Raw genomic sequence first — 15989 nt, forward strand, 5'->3', positions numbered from 1 at the left:
CATGGAACACATGTCCTGGACTAATCTCTTTTTTCCTAGGATGTTAGCTTCTCCACAGAGGAACTAATCTATCTGTTTCCCCTCATCCCTGTCTCTAGATAAATACTATTTTTTTCCCACTTAATCAAGAGGACCCAAAGGAATTTCTCCATCATTAGATGTCTGATCATGCCAGGGCACTTCACTGATTCCCCCATCTCTCTTTCCAAAGCTTCCTGTCTCAGGTTCTCCCCCTTTCAGGAAACTGGGACACAGTATTTCAAAACCTAATTCATTCATGTATTTCAGGAGGTGTCATGCTGGGTAAGGCACCTTGGACTCTATAGAGTTCCCCATTTCACATTCTTCTTGACAGTTTCTGCTAGTGAATCTCCCCAAACAACCATTACCCTCCCTGAACATCCGTTTCTTAATCTGAAAGCCTGATAATGACACCAAAGTCACTCAAATACTCTAGGTTTGATGTTTATGTGTGTCTACAATTCACAAATTTAACAGATATTGAGTGTCAAATACCAGAGGACAGGCTTCCTTCCTGTCCTTCCTCCTACAGTGAAGATATCTTTGCCTCATATCCCTCTTGTTATGATGTATTTTTGTGGTATAAGTTTTATCTGCTAGGCGGTTATTAGTCATAATAATAATTACAAACTAATAGTTAATGTCTACTAAGCATTCACTGCATGCTGGTCATTAGCTCACCATCGAACAGATGCTCCTCAAAGAAACAGTAGCAGACAGGCTATTATTTTTATTGGACATTTAGAGAAACTAAGGTTCATAGAGATTGTGATAGTGTCCATCCTACAACCAGGGAGCAGTAGAGCTCGGATCTGAACCCAGACAGACAGATTCCAATGCCTGGGCTCTTAATGAATATACTATGTATGGTTGCTTGTTTTTAAAAACTTATTTTTTCTGCCCCCCCCCCTTTTTTGCATGAAAATGATGTCATTGTGTCATTGACTGCCTTTTCAGTAGAATATGCCTCCTGAATTTCTGTACTGAGTGGTTGGCTTTCTTTCTAGTGAAGAATCTTTTTCCTCTTGTTTAGCTTCAACATTTTTAGAAATAAATTCAGGACACAAATTTGCATGCCAGGTATGAACTCAGTTATTTTTAAAAAATGCCTAGAAAAAGCTCTCTGCAGTCTTACCAAAATATTTAATGTCATTACTTTTGGTGCTGTTCTGAGTTATTTCTTCAAAATTGCTGTATTTTTGCTTTCTAGAATGAGGATCTGTTTTGGAATGTTGGAAGGCAATTTTGTGCTGGTTTGGGAGGTCAGGTCAGTCTGCTAATTACCAAGCGGCTTGGTGGGTGGCTAATAGTAGTTATTTTTGTGAATTTATAATTTTAATTTCTCCTTGCTTTAAAAAAAATAAATAGTTCCACAAGGTTTATAATAAAAAGTAGCAATCCTCTGCTATTTCCTGCTTCCATTACCCACTCCACAGTGGCAATCATTTTTTTTTTATTTTTTAAACAGTTCTCTTCGAGTATTTACCTTTGCTTTTATAATAGCCTAGTTATCCTTCTATTTCTTATTTTTTATTTTTAGACATTCTCTCTTGACTTCTGTGGAAGAAGAGGACGTAGCTCTCTTCTTAGTATTTCTTACTCTTATCCTATACTCATTTATACATCTTCCCTCTTTTCTCCCTGTATTCATTCATAGACTTAACAAATATTTAATGAGTGCCTATTATGTGCCAGGCACAGCTGATTAATCAAGGGGGAAAAAAGCAATGAACAAAACAGACCAGAATCTCTTCCTTCATAGATTTTTTTTACAGTAATAATTTCAAGTTAAGTCAATGACTACTGTTCAACTTTATTATTGCCAATTAAATGTTATTCACAAATAATTGCATTTCTTTTCTGTACAGACTTTTGTTTTTCCTTGAAGTCACTGATTTTCTTCTCTTTATACTTGCTGTTTTCAAGCTATCAATTCCTTACCAAACACTGTCAAATTATTAATGTCTCCATCCACCCATGTAAGGCTAACTACCAATGTCTCTGCAGAGGTATTCTCCTGGAGCCTTGTGTCCTCCTGCTCTGATCCAGATTGAATTGCACTGTTACTGCTATCCTCTTGGGATCTACCCTCACAAAGATCTTGTGAATTCCCTTGCTTCATTCCTCTGTAGGAACTCTGGTTTCCCTATTTCTTCCTTATTATTTAATCCCTGTTTTGCTAATGTGCATCTTCAGTGAATTCTTGAGAGTGTGTGAAGAGTAAATATTTTTAAACATATCAGACCGGAAAGTGTCTATATTTCTACCTTAATACTTAACTAATAGTTTAGGAATACAGAACTCTAGGTTGGCCTTTTTAGAATTTTTGAGATATTACTATATTATCTGCTGTTCTCTGTTTATGTTGAAAAATCTCATGCATTCTGATTAGCAATCTTTAGACATATTTTTCTCTATAGAATTTTAATTACTTTGTTTGCTACAGTTTTTGCTAGCTTGAGCTCCTAGTATTTGGATGTTGGCTCTTCTGGCTGTATCATCTAATTTTTAAAAAGTATTTTCTGTCCAGTTTTCCTATGTCTTTGCGATATAATATAAAGATTAAAAACACAGTCTATAAATAGATGATAACCCCAGACCTGCTACTTAGTGCTGTCTAAATTAGGGCAAGTCACTCTATTTCTTCTGTTTTAGTTTTTTTCTTCTATGAAAAGGGGGATAATAATATCAATCCTATAGATTTGTTGTGAGCTTTAAATGAATCAATACTTATTATTTTTTCAGTTTTACTTTCTAACATTTATATTGCAGTTTTAATTTCTCGATAATATTTAAACATTTTTAATATATTAATAATACACCATACCCAGAAAGTGGATGTTCCTTGAAAGTTAATTTAAGTGTAAAAGCAAACTATGGAGTTATTGCTATGGGCCCTGTTGTGGGGCCATGTTCAATGGGATGTAGCAATCAGGACTCTTTCAAATTTTTTCTTATTTTGTTTTGAAGGTAAGATCATGATGGCTTCATGTTGTCTGTCTTTCCCAGCTCTTTGTTGCTTTCCTTTATTTTTTTCTGAGTTAGCATAAGAACTTGAGGAAAGAGGCTCATGTAGATAATTCCTAGTTACCCAGAAAAACCCGAATTATAAGTTTCAAAATTTTAAATGATAGTTTAAAAATCTGGGTCTAGGGCTGTAGCTCAGTGTCAGAGCGCTTGCCTACTATGCGTGAGGCCCTGGGTTCAGTCCTCAGCACCACAAAACAAACACAGACCTTAAATATTTGCTAATGTAGTTACTATTTCCAGTGGTCTTCTTTCTCTTGTGTAGATCCATGCTTTCTTTCACCTGGTATCATTTTCTTTTTGCTGTTAACTGTTTTTACAGTGCCCATCTTCTGACAGTGAATTCCTTCATCTCTTTCACTTTCAATTTTGAAAGATGTTTTCACTGAGTGCATAACTCTCAGTCGAGAGCTTTTCTTTCAGTACTTTAAAAATATTGCTCTACTGTTCTTTTGTTTGCATTGTTTCCTATGAGAAATCTGCTGTTTTCCTTCTTTGTTCTTCTACATTAATGTCTTTCTCTTCCTCTTCTTTTCTTTGAAGACTTCAATTACACATCTGTTAGACTGCCTGAAATTTTTGTTGTACAGTTCACTGATTATACTGAATTTTTTTCTGTTTTATTTTTGATGATTTCTATTTTCTGTCTTCAAGTTCACTAACCTTTTCTGTAATGTCCAGTCTGCCATTAATCTCATCTAATGTATTTTTTCTCATATGTTGTAGGTTTTATTTTTTTTAACCTCTAGAAGTTCAGTTTGAGTTTTCTGAAAAATATTTTCAATATCTTTAAATACAGTTTTGACCATATTTAACATAGTTATAATAATTAATGTTCTCATCTGCCAATACTCCCATCTGTGTCTATTCTGATTTTTTTCTTATTCTGGGTCATAATTTCTTCTTCCTTAAAAAAATATAAGTTTTTAATTGGAATTTACCTTGCTGGATGTCAAATATTTTGTATTTCTATAAGTATTCTTCAACTTTGTTCTGCTATGCAGTTATCTGAAATAGTTAGGACTGGAGTAGTACTCAGACAGAACTGTACTCAGCCTATGGATAGTTATTCCCCACTATTGAGGCAAGACCTCTGTAAGTACTTTATCTAATATCCCATGATTTTTTTTTCATCTTTATGGATAGACAACAGCATTATTCCTGACCCTATGTGAGGACGAAGTTGCTGCTAATCTTTTTAGGTTGTTCTTTATCCAGCTTTGGGTAGTTTTCTCACACTGAGTTGTAGCCAGCTGAGTATCATTCATATAATTGTGGGCCTTTAAATCCTGAAGATCTCACTTGACATCCTCACACTGTTTCATATAGTCTATACTTTTCTCCTCTGATGCTAAGTGATTACTTTTTAGATCTTGAGTTGATACTTTAGGGCAATTTTACTCAAAGTGTGGTCCCTAAATCAACAGTATCATTATCACTAGGAAATTTATTACAAATGCAAATTATTAGGTGGCACCTCACACCTACAGAATTGAAACTCTGGGTAGGGAGGTATTATTTAGAACCAGCAATCTATATTTTAACATGCACTCCAGATAAATCTGATAGAGGCAAAAGTTTGTGCTTGGAGTCCACAGTGAATGGGGGAAGGAGTTCTAGGATATATTTCATGTGCCCTTGACTCCTTGTAATTAGGCAGCTGCCAGTCTCTTTTGCATACAGGTTGACCTAATCAGGCAAAGGGCTGATGAGAAGGGTTACTCAAATTTAAGACAATATAGGAAGTAGAAAATATGATTTTTCTTCTTGGAAAGTTTCTTGAGTAGGAAAATTCTTTCCAAGTTTACTCTTTCCTCATAGCAGAGGGAGTTTGGGAGCTGAGAGAAAGTGGGAACTGGCAGTAACTAATTTTATTTTGTACAAAGTTTTCAAGGCAAACAAGGAAGTGTGCTCAGAGACCATGTCTGGTAAACAAGCTACTGGCTCCAGAGGGGGGAAGCTGGCAATATCAAAAAAAGGGGAAAGGAGTTCATGCCATAGGGCATCCTGGGTTGGATAAAAGTTGCAATGATATGGGGCAAAAGCATTTATCTTGAGAAAAAAATGTCCTTTCAACAGCAGTGAGCCAGACTTCCAAACAGGCGATTTGTCTAACACGACTCACTTTGGCCCTTTGCTCTGTCTCCCTTGGCAACATGATGGCTTCACCCTTCTCTCTGCCATTCAGGAATGGGACAGGAAGGACAGAGGAGACAAAAGTTGTTATTCTATTTGTTTCTGTAAGTGATTTGTTTCTTTTTTTTTTTTTTGCCACAGGATAAAATTGTACATATTTAAATAATCAGCCTTTTCCTATACAGACCCTAATTTGAGAAGGAAAAACTGGAAGCCTGAGAAATACCTTGGGTGGTACAAAAAAGTGGTCTGATATATACATAGAAAGGATATATATACATTATTGTATATACCTAATGTATATTTTTTTCAAAAACAGAAACAAGCTGATTTTCTAGATGACTAAACAAAAGATACAATTGATACAACTGCTCCCAAATTGTGAATACTCAGAAGTTGTTCAAATAGGTACTCTATGTTCATTCTTCAGTCCCCTATCTGGGGCCCTTTTTCATTTGTATATTTATTTCCTTTTTTTCATAACATTTATTGATGATCTACTAAGAGTCAAGCTTGGAGCAGGTACTAAGAGAAGTCAAAAAAGAAGTGCCTTCCAGGAAGACAGCCAGGCAGAAATGCAAAGAGTGATCTTAGCACATTAGGAGTCTGTGCCAGGAGTTCTTTAGTGATATGCAGTGATATAGTTTCTTGGGTGAGTATAGTCACTAAGCTCTGTTAATTGTTCCCATTACCAAGTCTGCCTTCATTTTCTGGTCCCAAACTCTCTCACTTCACCTCCACTACCACCATAGTCAAGTTCCTACTTTAGAGCTTTTTCTTAAGATTTATTACAATAGTTAGTCAATCACAATATAACTTAGCATTTTTAAGGCATTTGATATATGCCAACACTCTCTAAGGGCTTAACGTTCACTCACCTAAGACATCAAGTTACTTAATTTTCACAGCAGCCTAATGACAGGCTTTTATTATCCCCATTTGGCAGATGAGGATATGGAGGTATGGAGAATTTACGTTGTCTTTATTCCTGTCCTAAATTATCAGTCTTCTCTGGTGTCCTAGGTGCAGATTCCTGTGTCTGTGTCTGTACTTCTTCCTGCTGGAAGCACTCTCAAAGTCTGCCTAAGATGAATGCTGGTTGTATACAAGAAGTTGCCACCTGGATTCTAGTTTATCTTATTGTCTGGGCTCTTTGTTTCCTTGGTTGTCTTTCCTTCTAGAATAAGTTTCCTGGATAGCAGGGATCATTGGTATACCTAATAAATATTTCTTTTTTTTTTCTCTCCATTCCTAGTAGGTGCTATAAAACTGTCACAAATGCTGCTGGACCTGTAGCACCTGGCCTCTGTGGCATCTTTGGTGGGTCCAGAGCTCTTACATTTAAATGAATCAGATAGGTGGAGGGTAAGCTAGGAGGGAATGATAAAGACTGGGTCACATGGAAGAGTACAAATGCTATTCAATTTCAGCTGACTGTTGCCATGCAAGAGATGACCCCGTGTTGCCAAATTTTCCAGTATTTCAAGCTAAGTCAAGAATCTGGATGAGATGTTAAATTGGCCAGTTTTTTAAAATACTGTGCTGACTTCAGAAAATCTTCAGTCTAAAATTTCTATGTGAATTCTACATGTTTGACTTTTGCAAGAGAGCTAAATAGTTATTTTGTTTTTCAGATGGTTTGTTTAGCATACAGAGATATGCATACATATGAGCCCTCTAAAAACAGTAGTTTATAATGATATCCAGTAGCAGACCAGGAAGATAAGCAATCCTGAAGCTAGTAGATGGGGTACATTCTGATGTGACACTTGTAGGCAAGGCTATCATGAGAAGGGAGAACTCAGGTGAGGAAGGATGAAGACCAATGAGATCAGTTCTGGGATGAAGGGGAAGGGTAGAAAATCTCAACACCAGCCAAACAGAACTCTTATTAAATTTGTTCTCCACTAAAGTGGCAGGTCACAAGATAAAACTAAGAATTGGAATCTTTTGTCATTACATTATCAAAATGGCAGAGTGGCAACATCCTCAGTTTTGGAGTTGGGGAAATGTCTTTATTTGATTGCTTTGTTGGAGAATCTGCTGTTTTGTGGAAGTATTTTCTAGAAACTCCTTTTGCCTACATTCCCACCTAAATCATTATTAATGTTTTTTTCCATGTGCCCATAACAATACACAAGGTCTGAAATGATAATTTTTTTTCAAGAAAGGATGATTTTGAAAATACCACATTCATATAAAAACTGTAAAAAATTTTCTAGGGTATGACACCATCTTCAGGAGAATGAGAGGTTATCTGTTGACTTGTTGAATGATTCCTCAACACCTACCATGTGCCAGAGGTGGTCATTAGCAAATTCTCTGAAGGAACAGTGGATAAAAAGAACTAAAAGCTATGATGCTTACCTTGTCAGAAATGTACAGTTTTCTTGGGGAGAAAACGGAGCTAGCCACAGGGGAAGGAAGTTGCAAAATGAGAAGGAGAAGATGAGTAAAATCAGAGACGGGAGCAAGCACTCTGATTTTTGGCTGAGAATATCTGCCAATTTCACTTTACATATGAAGACATATTTACTTTGCACAGTCTTGCAATCTGTAATATTGCAAAACATAAAGTGAGGTTTTCTTCCTCTTATTTTAATACTCAACAGGATCTCTGCCTTATTTGATTTAACTGTTACAAATTCTTAATATGGTATTGTAGCATCATTCTCAGAACATATTTCCATCTGTGAATATGATGCCTAAGGTTAGGAAATTAGATGTTGACATATATGAAAAATGAGAATTATAACCAAATGAAAATTAGAAAGATTCCATACCCTGGAAAGGAAGATATGCTTCATATAAGTACCTGGCTTTATTTTAAAATCTGCAGCTACTACAGATGACTCTTTCTATATGCTTACATATCTATGAATTTAATATAAGTTGTGATATATACTACGAAAAATAAAAAAATGACCACTATGAGAATTTTTAATTTGTCTTCTACATTCCAATTTCACAAAAATCTAAATGACAATTGATTTTTATGCTTTGACAGTCTTTTGCCAATATTATTATTTAAGTCTTTAAGCAGCAGGGTTTTAAAGTTGCTTAAGAAGTTTTTTTTTTTCTTAATTCAGATTTAAGCCAAATCCAATGTCAAAATTGACTGAAATGGTGATGGATTGTTTATTTGTCTTTTGTGGAAGGCATTTTCCCCTCTAAAGATGATCTGTCGTATCCCCCAAACTGTGAATATGTTGTTACATGGCAAAGAGGAATTATGGGTGCAAATGGAATTCAATTTCTTAATCAGATAAATTTAAGATGGGGAAATAACCCTGGATTACTTGGGTGGTCCTATGGAATCACAAAGACCTTTAAAAATGGAAGAGGGAGGCAGAATGGAATGTAAGAAGGAGATGTGACTATGGACAAATGATATAAGAAATGCAATGGTACTGGCTTTAAAGAAAGTGGAAAGGGTCTCATAGGTTGTAAAAGGCAGTGAAACAGATCTCCTCATACAGCCTCCAATGTCAATGTTTTGTTGTATGCCCAGTGACATCTATATTGGGCTTCTGACCTATAGTGCCATAAAATAATACATTTGTGTAGTTTAAAGCCATTGAGTTTGTGGTAATTTGTTATTACAATAAGCTGGAAAAGATTATATCTTGAAATTGATAAGTTTTGCCCATTCAAACTTGTGTTAATAAAATTCAAGTATTAGTTTCTACTTCTGACCATGTAAGTAACAGAGTTCAGAATTGCCTTACTTCCATAAATAATGAGAAAATTAGATGAAATATATGGGGGAAAAACTCCAGTTTTTAAATGTGAGACATAGGAAGCACAGGGCAGTGGCATCCAAGAGAAGGAAAACAAAGTAAGCCCTGTATTCATACCAGTTTTCTGCTATAGAGATCAGAATGCCAAATTCAATAACCCTTCCAGTTGATGTGAGCCCATATATGCCAGGTTTATATAATGTAGAGATGGAGGACCCCCCCCACCCCCCCGCACCTACTGCCGCACCAAATACATATCATCACAATATTGCTGAGTTGAGGAGACTGGAGAAACCAAGATGGCTGAAATTTGTGGAGCAAAACAGAGAGGAGGGAACTGTACAAAGAAAGAACAATACAAATGTTTGTAGAGATGTACATGCATTTTTGGCTGAATAATAACTTGTACATATATAGGGTAAAACCTCATAAGGCTGGACAATAAAAACTTCTAAGAAATAAACAATCATATAGGAGTGCTATGATTTCAAAGTAGTTTGTCTTCCAGGGATTCAAGTGCTGGAGGCTTAGTCTTCAGTGTGGTCAAGTTGAGATATTGGAACTTAAAGGTTCTTAAAAGAGGCAAGGCCTAATGGAGGTCTTTCAGTCACTTGGGATATGCCTTCAGATGGGTTTAGCATAGTTCTCTTGGGACCCTAGTTAGCCTTCAGTTACTCTTTGGCTTCCTATTTGGCAGCAGAATCTCTCACTTCTGCTTGCATATGTCCCTGCCATTGTGATGCCATCCTCCATGATGGCCTTACTAGAGCTGAGTTGATCCTGGTGCCATGCCCTTGAACCTTCAGAAATGTGAGGTAAATATACCTCTTATCATTGTAAAGTTGCTCAGCCTCAGATTTTTTATAGTAACAGAAAGTTGACTAATAGTAAGGGAGCTATAAGCTGAACCATTCCCCCAGTTCACACAGTATTAGAAATTGTTCACAACAGTGCAAGTAACAGATCCTTATTAAACACACATAATGCATTATAGAGACTCAAGAAGGTATACATCTTAGTAGCAAGACTAAATTAACTAAAATAATGGCTCTCCTAGGCCTATTATAAAAAAGAATAAAGACAAGTATACTAAAAAACAAACTTATTCACAAATAATTTATTTATTTTTATTAAAGACCAAACTCTTTATAGGAATATAACAAAATCCCACGCTCCACATGTAACATTCAGAGTGTCTACAATGCAATACAAATTATTACACTTAGATGATTAAACAATGAACTAGGGATGCTAAAACAGCTATTCTAAATATGTTTAATATGCATGGATTTAAAAGAGTAGATAAGTTCAGAGAGAGAGAGCGAGAGAGATGTGAAAGAAATCAAATCAACTTCTAGAATTGAAAACTGTAATATATAAAATGGAAATTTCACTGGCTAGAATATCAGTAGATTTAACACTAAAGCGCAAAAGGTCAGTGACCTCAAAAAATAGCAATAAAATTTACCTGAAAGTAGAAACAGAGGGCAAAACATATCTAAAAACAATTAAGATAACATCAGCAGTTTAGGGACAAGATTAAGTGGTTGAATATATGTATAACTGGAGTTCTAATAAACAAGGAGGAGAAATAAAAATATTTGAAGAAATAATGTTTAAAAAATTTTCCAATATAATGAATTTCATATATATATGAAAATTATATCTACTGTACTTATCTACTCTTTTAAATCCATGCATATTAAGCACACACACACACACACACACACACATACACACAGATCCAAGAAACTCAAGGAAAAACCCAAGATAGATACCAAATAAGCATAAAACCCACTAAGAAAACTACACATGGAGTATCATGAGCAAATATTTGAATTTCAGTAATAAAGAGAAATAAAAGTGGCCAGAGTGAAAGGATGTACTATCTACTGAGGAACAAAGAAATAATGCAGACTTCTCAATAGAAACCATCCAAGCCAGAAATCATTTGAACAGTATTTTAAAGTATTAAATGGAAAAACTCTGTTAAATTAAAATTCTACATCCTAAGAAAATGTCCCTCAAAAATTAAGTTGAAATACGACTTTTTCAGATTAATTGAAGCTGAAACAATTCATGAGCAACTCACACTACAAAAAAATATTCAGGGAAGTTCTTCAGATCAAAGGAAATTATGTCTAATGCAAACTTGGATATACAAATGAATGAAGAGCACTGGAAAAGGCAAATATGTTGGTAAATATACATGACTTTTCTCATGTTAAGCTACAGTTTTATTGATATCAGACAAAGTGAATTTCAGGATAATTAATATATTCAGAGATGAAGAGGAAATTTTCACAAAGAATTCATCAAGAAGACATAAAAATATAATAAATGCATATGGACTTAATAGAGATTGAAAGAATTAAAAGGCAAAATGATAAATCTATAAAGCTGTATGTTTCAATAATCTGTCAGTAATTTCAAGGACAAGTAGATATTTACATGATTAAAACAAATATATCAAAAAACTTGACACAATCAACATTATATAATTCTTTATTCATTAATTGTAGAATACACATTATTTTTCAACGCACACAGAACATTCACCAAAAAAGATTATATGCTGGGCTAAAATAAAATCACAAAAATAACCTAAAAGAAGGAAGGAAATGAGGAAAAAATAGAACAACAAAAACAAAGAGAAAAAATAACAGTAAAATGGTAGATTTGAATCAATAATTACAATAAATGTAAATGGTCTAAACATTCTAATTAAAAGCAAGACCCAACCTTGTGCTGTCTACAAGAAACTCCTTTTGAATATAAAGATACACATCAGGTCAAAGTAAAAGCATGGAGAAAAATGAATCATTTGAATACTAATTAGAAGAATGCTGGTATAGCCAATGTATACCTGTATTAATAGTATTGTTAAAAATTGCTTTAAAATTTGATCATATATAAGAAAATGAGTTCATCCTTCCCCCTTAACTGTTTAACTTTTAGAGAGTTTTACTTTTTATTTGTATCTGGGTTAGTCAAGGAATGCAAGGGGGCCATAGCATCAGGTTTCTTGTAGCTTCAAGTTATAGATCTGAATCTTAGATCAGTACATATCACTTGTAGGTATTATTCATTGAGCAGTTCCCCAAATACTCAGAAAAATCACAAGGGCTATTTTATTAAGTAGTAAAATTATTTTGCATATAAGTGGGTTCAGTAATAAATTTTATTTATTTCATTTGTTATTATTTCTTTTGAGATACATTCTCTTTTTATCTACCAATTGACTTCATATTAGTGTATTTTTACCTTTATGCCTATAATTGAGAATTGGATTCACTTTCCTATATCTAATTAACTAAGATTAAAGTAGTATCCAAAACAGCCTGTTTGGAAGAATAAGACTTTCAAGCAGGTGGGACTGATAAAAACAAAACATAATTAGCTTTTACTTGCAATGTTAAAACATTGGTTAAAACTACTCTCCATCATTTAGTAAAACTCTACTTGTATGTAGAACACCAACAAGCATCCTTTCAAGAGACTTTGATAACTCATTAAGCATTTGCTAAATGAGATCAAGAGCCTTAGTAAACTGAAGCCCCCCAAAACCACTTACATGAGCTTTCTTCCCTTGAGAGAATGTAATTACTTGAAATTATGGCTCAGCTGGTGATGACTGCAACGGTACTGTCTATCTTCCTATAGCATGCAAGTAAACAAATATTTGCATTTTGTTGAACCCAAATCAGAAAGATCCTTAAAATGTAGGCTGGGATACTTAAGCATGTTTTTTTTTTTATTATTATTATATGGGCTAAACCCTTTGAACCATAGAGTACAAGTCTTTTAGATTATAATATTAAATAATGAAAGTACACAAGGTGTGAATGTAAAGTAATAAATCCTTGGGGCTTATCATTCCTTTCCTTCTTTCTCTGACAACTTCGTAGCACAGGAGGCCCTGATTTCCAGCTTCATCAAGGAAGAGGCTATATATGAAATTTGAAGGACCCTTTAATAGTAAGAGGAAACAATAGTCACAAAAACTTAGCTGATTTTGACTGGGAGAAAAAGTAGGAGCCCTCTCATAGAATGAGGCTTGAGGAAAGGTGACTTTCTCAGTGCCTGACCCAATATAATTAATTTGGAATTGGATGTTCCATATTAGACTTTCCTGGCAGTGTCTTGAGCTTTAATCATCAGGCTCTTTACCCCTGAATAAGCCTCTAAAAGAAAAAGTAGTGCTGTGTGAGTATATGTTTAACAACTGTTTTTTGAAAAGAGCCTGATTAGTAGCATTTGCTTATATTTATGGTGTTAATAATCCTACCAAAGCAGATTTTAAAATATTGAAGTGAAAAGGACTAAAGGCAAAATTGGAAAGACATGTATCCAGTTGACTCTAGCCCAGAACTGGCTCCATGTAACAACCCTAAAAGGAAATGTTGATTGAGGAACCTTAACCAATTTGAGGAATCATCTAGCACCTCCCTAATAGAAAGGTGCCAACTAATGCTAAATATGAATAGTAGTTCAATGCTTAGGATTCTAAATTGGGATCAGAGAATGAAGTCTAAGGACAACACTGTATATTATGAGGACTCCAGAAAGTCCAGGTATTTTTTTTTTTACTTGTAATTCTTAAAGAGTTGGAGCTTAGAAATCACTAAAAACTTTTTCTCTTCTTCTCTTTTTTCCAGTGCTGCAGATGGAACCCAGGATCTTGTGCATGCTACTTCTGCATGCTACCTATTGAGCTACATACTCAGACTCTTTTCTTTTATACTTGCAAAGACAACTTTTTATTTAAGAAATAGTTTTCACTGAACAAATAATTACTTCATCTCTGCTCCATGTTGGGCCCTGAAGTAAATGCTGAAATTTATACAATAGAAATGGTGTCTGCTTTCATACACCTTAGAATATAGAAAAGAGAACTTTTTTTGTTTTTATTTTTTTTAGCTGCAGATGGACACAATATCTTTATTTATTCATTTATTTTTTACATGGTGCTGAGGATCAAACCCAGTGCCTCACATGTGTGAGACAATCGCTCTACCACTGAGCCACAGCCACAGCCCCCAAAAGAGAACTTTTAATATTTGGGATCAAAAGTAAGTGTTATAAAAGGCAGGAATATAATTCATAAAGCAAAGAAGAATTACCTTTCCTGAGAAAGTAATGTTGGAGGGGCATCTTTTAGTTTACTTATTTCAGCAACCAGCAAGTAGGTTCAGGTTCAGTCTTTCTTCCTAGCCACACCTGTTTTTGCACTCTGTCCCTGCTCCTACTCTGCAATTGCAATTCTGTGTATGGAATTGAACTTTACATGGCATCCTTGAAATCCAAATTTCTCCTGGTTTGCTAGAGCTGGGTTGCTGTTTTGGACTATAAGTGAGTTTCTCAGAAGTAATCTAATGAACTCTAAAAAGAATCACTTCACTAGGATTGTTAGACTTTTCTTGTGAGATGTTCCAAGGGCATGTTGGAATAAGCCATTTATCTACAAATCACCCCTTTCAAAAAGATAATTGAGCCAGTAATAATATTTATTCTGCATTAGTGATGTAATCTGAGGAAGGACAACTGAGTGGTGGCACACAAAAATCAAGCCTACTAGAGGATGGATGAAAAAAGAGGGCCCTGGGGTATAGCTGAGTTCTGTAAAAATATAGTTCTAGGGATGTGTATGTGTTGTGATATTGTGTGTGTGTGTGTGTGTAAAGGAGGGATTGAGAATAGGGATTAATAGGTAGAGAATTTAGTGGAGGGATAGAAGAAAGGAAAACAAAGGTGGTAATTGGCCAGGAGGCCAATATTAGTCGGTAAAGTCTCCATACTTTGTGAGCTAATTATTAAATAATTATGTGAGCACTTGACAGTGATTTTCTGTAAATTATCTATTTCATCCTCAGTATAGCCTTATCATCTTTATAAGTTAGTTTAGGTAGTAGTGGGATATGCATGTTTACTGATGAAGAAAGTAGGGTTCAGCAGGTTTATGTGTTGTCTTCCGGGATCACAGAGCTGGCCTAAGACCAAGTAGACCAAGGGTTGACAAAGTAGTTATCAGACCAAATATGGCCCACTATCTGTTTTTATGAGTAAAGTTTTATTGGTCATTTTATTGGTTGGTTTTATTGTATACTAGTGTCTGTGTCTGCTTTTCACCAATGACAGCAGAGTTGTTCAGTGAAGACAGAAGTTTCAACAGAGATTGTACACAAGCCCCCTCAAATCTCTGCTATCTAACCCTTCATAGAAAAAAAAATCTGCTGATGACACCTTTAGATTTCAGATACCACTGTGCCAGCTCAGTCAGTCTGATGCCAGAAGAGTATATGATGCCAAACAGCATGACTTTATCAGAGCATTAATGCTGCTGGTGCAAAAACAATACCAAAATAGAGCCTCAGTAATGGCTAACATTCCTATCATTAGTTACTTCTGGAGGTTAAGGCATGGAGGGTCTCATTTAAGATATTATCCAGGGAAAAGAGGGAAGATGATAATGTCTTTATCAGCTTGCAGTATTCTACCAAATAATTGATTTACTTATTAATCAAAGGGCAGCAGGTCCTAAATGTATGAGCCATAAGATGAAATGTCTTGGTGGGAGGCTAGGTGTGAACTGAAACAGCATGATATGAATGAAAGACTCCACTAATCCTGTGTTTCAACTCAATTTTTGATCATTACCAACATGTGGTCTCAACAAAGCTGATTGGACTAAATCAACCATATGTAAAACAGGTGTAATAATAGTACTTATCATCTAGGAGTATTGTGAACATTAGAAATTGTTCACTTAATGTGCTTAACACAAAATGAAGACACAATATATGGTGGTAACAGTTATCATAGGACCAGTAGTATTTGCAGTAGTGGCTGTTTCTAATAGTAACAGTAGCAGCAGCAACACTCGTTGCCCTGAAGCAGTAGTAAAGGAGTACCTAGTAACAGAGAACTCTGGGACTTTCTGAGGCCTCTGTAAGATAAAAGGCTACACTCCAATTTGGGGACAAGGTAGCTGAACACTCGACTCATTTAGTTGTGGTTGGCAGCCTGCTTCTTAAAGGCCAGAGTATGGTTTGGTCCCATTTGGGT

This window comes from Marmota flaviventris, chromosome 11, assembly GCF_047511675.1.
Source record: "Marmota flaviventris isolate mMarFla1 chromosome 11, mMarFla1.hap1, whole genome shotgun sequence".
Taxonomy (NCBI): Eukaryota; Metazoa; Chordata; class Mammalia; order Rodentia; family Sciuridae; genus Marmota; species Marmota flaviventris.